Genomic DNA, 5395 nt, shown 5'->3' with positions numbered 1-5395 from the left:
GAACTACATCAAGAATAGTTTTTTAATAAAGATGGCTCACCTTAGATCAAATAGCTAGAGGTTCGACCCTCTATAGAAATCAAGAATGGGCCTCTACGAGGACCTCCTCATCAAAGGAGAATTTATTGAATCGTTGAGAGTCTATTATTCAAGCTTTGAAATTTTCCAACTTATCTCTTTTTCACCTCGAGGATAATCAAATCTAGCCATAGAATCCTAAGGGGATCAAAAACTCCAAAGTTTGGGTACTTAACTCTTTGAGTTTCTCATGCTGCCTCTTACCTTTTTTGGAGGCAAAAATTATGGAAACTAAACTTCCCTCCATAGTTATTTTGTTCATGTGGCTTTTTCTAAAATAAATAAATCATCCACGTGAGATAATTTGAAAATTTGGAGAAAAGGGTCATTCAACCTACTTAGTTTGTGTTTCGCAACCAAGTATTATTAATGTTTCTTTTATACCAATGAACACCCATACACATTCATTATCAACAACGATTATACATGAAGAACACAATTGCACAGTATAAAGGGAGGGGCAACTCCCTGAACAATCAATCTGCCCGAATAATATATTATACAGTCTTTCAATATTACAAAGCTTTATAAGTATACTTGGGAAACACCAAGTTTCATACTTAGCCAAATTTACAACATCATCACACCTCCGTGTGATAGCCAAGATTTCCTTGCCCAAGTCGGGTGGGCGCGCCCTCACACGAGCTGCCTTCCAACTTCATAACCGAACCTTGTGCCGACGGGCAGGCGACCTCACCCAAGTCACCCTTCATTCACTTCCGCACGGTGGGCGGGCGACCTCACTCGTGTCCCCTCTCCACTTCCGCGTTTAGTTTTGCATGACAAGCAGGTGCTCACCCGAGCCACCCAAGAACCCGTGTCAGCCTTCACCCGTACTCTACCCGAACTTCAGCGCCTTCACCCATGCCTTCGCCTCTTTCCAAGAACTGGTGCTACCGTGTGGGGCCCAAGGTTGGGTGCATGAGACCTGCGCCTTCACCTATTTGCTACGACTGTATCACCTACTCGCACTTCTTGCGTATGAGACTTGTTCGTTGCTTGAGCAATTTCCAAATGAGTTCCATCGCATATAGTTTATACTATGCATTGGGCAAGGTCTTGACTACCCAGCCAACCTACCCATGCCCTATACTCCATCACAAACACCCTCCTAACATGTCGGCCTTCGTTTTAACGCATCACAAGTATAGGTCAGCTTGTGGGTGTAATCTATCCATGCTCCCACGCTTATAAAACCAAGTCACTCTCCTTCTTTCATGCGCACTTTCACATGTCTCCATCGTACATTAAGTCTGAGCTCCACTTCATATGTTTTCCAAGTCGCATGTTTACCAAACAAACCGTCGCACCAATCGGGAGTTCGTGTCAAGGATTGCAGGTCCTTACATCCTCCTCCACCTGAAGTCGTTGTTGTCCTCGACAACATACCATCCTGGTAGCCATCCACCAAGATCAACATCAAAAACAGTCTCATCCTTGGTCCATGATGTCAACTCCTCCACATACTACAAACATCCCTGCAACATATGTAGAACTGCCATCTCCATCATGTGTCGTCCCATCGTGTGAAATTTCCTCCTCGTCTGCCTGATGCCAACATCTCTCTGGTACACTACTAGCCCCCATGACTTGAACTAGTCGGGTGATCAGTCCAACTCTCACACTCAAATCATAAGAATGTCCATCCTTATGCCTTCACTAGCCTATCTTGGATTCTTCCACATTCTGGACTCACCAAGAATCTCTCCGATGCTCAGGTCCATGGAAACTCCATCCCATCTGCAACATGTCATGATGCTTGATGCTAAGCCATCCTTGCACCATCTGCCATACCTGCTCAACCTGTTTTAAGGACTCACTACCATGAGCAGCTAATAATGAGCCCCATCTTCTTTCCCATCTAAGAAGATGTGGAGGGAGTAGAGCCTGAAGGCACACCCTCACTAATCAACTCAATCCATCTCTCAGGATTTTCTATCTCCATCCTTTGTAGATAAGTGACCTGATCCTCCTCTCGGACATTCGGCCTCACATAAGTCCCCTCATCATCATCATCATCCTCAAATTCTTCTAGTCTTCTTGACAAATCCAAGATACTATCAGATAGTGTCTTGATGACCAATGACTGCTCGGTAAGCTTTGCCTCAATAGTAGACAACCGCTTACTCATGTCTTCCATGCGCTTCTCGTCCTCCATTTGCATCACTGCTAGTTTACAATCAGGCCTTGTCACACCAATGGTTGGAACACTAATGGGTACATCTTCCCTTCCATCGTAAATGTACAGCTTCTTCAAATGTGGAACAATCATAGCATCGAATTGTTTCAAGAATTCCATTCCTAGCATAGCTTCATAGTCATCGATCCACACTATAGTGAAGTCAACTTTCCCGATCCACTCACCTAATGTTGTGTCCACTTTTTCAGCTACACCAAGAACACAACTAGGAGGAGAATTGACTGTCTTCATTTGTGCCTTCACCGGTACAAATTTCAGCCCAATCCTTCTCGCAGTATCTTCACTCGTGAAGTTGTGAGTAGCCCCACTATCCACCATAGTGAGTATATCAGCACTCCCAATCTTCATCTGAACATACTCCAAACTGTTCCTCTCAGGATCTCTCCAAGAGACCACCTCTGTAGCAGCAGCAACACCAAGTATTTGCATCATCCCCACAGAAGCTTCTTCATTCTTTATATTAGATTGTGCAATAGCAGCCACTTTCGGTCTAGAAGGACAATTCTTCACCGTATGTGGTTCAGCACATATCCAACACTTCAAGGCTTTCTTCGTCTTCCACTTATCATTCGATTTAGAAGCATCTTCCTTCTTCTTCTCTTTTGGTTTATCGGACTTCTTCTTCCTATCATCAGAAGTCTCATCATAATGCTCCACCAACCTCTCCACAGTAGAAAAAGCTTCTTCAAGTGTTTTAATTTTCTGCCTCTTCACTTCATTGTGTGCCCAAGGCTTCAATCCAATAATGACGTTGAACACCTTGTCCCCCTTCGCCATGTCACGAAGCTCCAAAACTGCACTTGCAAACTCCCAGTGATATGTCTGTAGGTTCCTTGTCTGCTTTATGAACTTAATCTTCATCCTTGCTTCCCACGTTTCATCCTGAGGACTGAAATGGGTATGCAAAGATCTCTTCATATCATCCCACGAAGTAATGTCACCTGCACTGCCATTGGTAACCTGATCCATCCTCCTCTGCCACCACATCTTAGCATCCTTCGTCAAGAACTGAGCAGCTACCTTCACCTTTGTCTCATCATCGGATAGACCCAAGCATTCCAAGTATTGCTCCATGTCCCATAGAAAGTTGCCAAGAGTCTTTGCAATCCTTGTACAATCATAAGATTCTGGTTCCTTGACTTTCACATGAGGCACTCCTCCACTTGAGTGATGCCTCACGGCCTTCTTCAACACCACGATCTCATCTTTGGCTTCATCAATAGATTTCTGCAAGTCCACGATCTCTGCCAAGCCTCGGTCTTTTCCCTCTTCAATCTCCTTGACCCTTACTTCAAGTTGTGTACACATAAGATCAATGTACTCATGTTGAGTCCAGAGTTCATCGAGCTCTTCCCTCATCTTTGAATTGGCCTCTTGATCCTTCTCGACCAAGTCCATCTTCTTAGTCCAGTAAGCCTCTAAGTCCTCCATCCTTTCCAGCACTTTTTCAATGAATGCCATAGTAGCATCCTTCGCACCATGACTAGACCCAACCTGAGATTCACCTGCCATTGCTAATAGTTTCTTTCTTCTTTGCGATCTAGTTTCAACCATCCAATAGCTTCACCAAGTTGCCTGCAACCATGAACCAGCTGTTCCACTTGTATGTGAAACAACTTCCTTCACCTGCAAGTACCTGCCTCACTATCACCAACTGTCAAGTGCTTGCACACTTGCTTCACCCAGCTTCCTGCAAGACTCCTCCAAGTCTTCAGACTAGCTCCAATACCAACTGTCATGCCCCCAGGCCGGCGGTAGCCTTTCAACCGCGCTTGGCGAGGTGCGGCACCACCGAACACTTTCTTTTCACCAATACTTATGTTTGTGGACTACGCTTAACCACTTATCCTACTTAGTTTGTGTTTCACAACCAAGTATTATTAATGTTTCCTTTATACCAATGAACACCCATGCACATTCATTATCAACAACAATTATACATGAAGAACAAAATTGCATAGTATAAAGGGAGGGGCAACTCCCTGAACAATGAGTCTGCCCGAATTATATACTATACAATCTTTCAATATTACAAAGCTTTACAAGTATACTTGGGAAACACCAAGTTTCATACTTAGCCAAATTTACAACATCATCACACCTTCGTGTGATAGCCAAGCTTTCCTTGCCCAAGTCAGGCGGGCGTGCCCTCACACGAGATGCCTTCCAACTTCACAACCGAACCTTGTGCCGATGGGCGGGCGACCTCACCCAAGTCACCCTTCGTTCACTTCTGCACGGTGGGCAGGAAACCTCACCTAAGTCCTCTGTCCACTTCCATGTTTAGCTATGCACGACGGGCAGACGCTCACCCAAGCCACTCAAGAACCTGTGTCAGCCTTCACCCACGCTCTACCTGAACTTCGGCGCCTTCACCCATACCTTCGCCTCTTTCCAAGAACTCGTGCTACCATGTGGAGCTGCCCAAGGTTGGGCGCATGAGACCTGTGCCTTCACCTCTTTGCTGCGGCTCTATCACCTACTCACACTTCATGCGTATGAGACTTGTTCGTTGCTTGAGCGATTTCCAAATGAGCTCCATCGCATATAGTTTATACCGTGCGTTGGGCGAGGTCTTGCCTACCCAGCCGACCTTCCCACGCCCTCCTAACATGTCGGCCTTCTTTCTAACGCATTGCAAGTATAGGTCGGCCCGTGGGTGTAATCTATCCATGCTCCCACGCTTATAAAACCAAGTCGCTCTCCTTCTTTCGTGTGCACTTTCACATGTCTACATCGCACATTAAGTTTAAGCTCCACTTCGCATGTTTTCCAAATCGCATGTTTGCCAAACAAACCGTTGCACAAACCGGGAGTTCATGTCAAGGACGGCAGGTCCTTACACAGTATGTGCCTCTTATTGCGCCTAGTGGCACTCTACAACATTAATGTAAATGTAAACATGTAAGGTTTAACATTTAACATTTAACATTTTTAATGATCTCACGTAAAAATGTAAATGTAAATGTAAATTTAAACATGTAATGTTTAACATTTAACATTTAATATTTTTAATCTAATGTCGGCCTATTTAAAAATCAATCTAATTATTATTATGTATAAACACAATATAATTTAAAATATAAAGAGAATCAATCTAATTATTATTAAGTATAA

Source organism: Pinus tabuliformis, chromosome 6 (assembly GCF_031772625.1).
Source record: "Pinus tabuliformis cultivar Carrire ecotype Pingquan chromosome 6, CPIR1, whole genome shotgun sequence".
NCBI lineage: Eukaryota > Viridiplantae > Streptophyta > Pinopsida > Pinales > Pinaceae > Pinus > Pinus tabuliformis.
Note: the sequence above shows the minus strand (reverse complement) of the source record.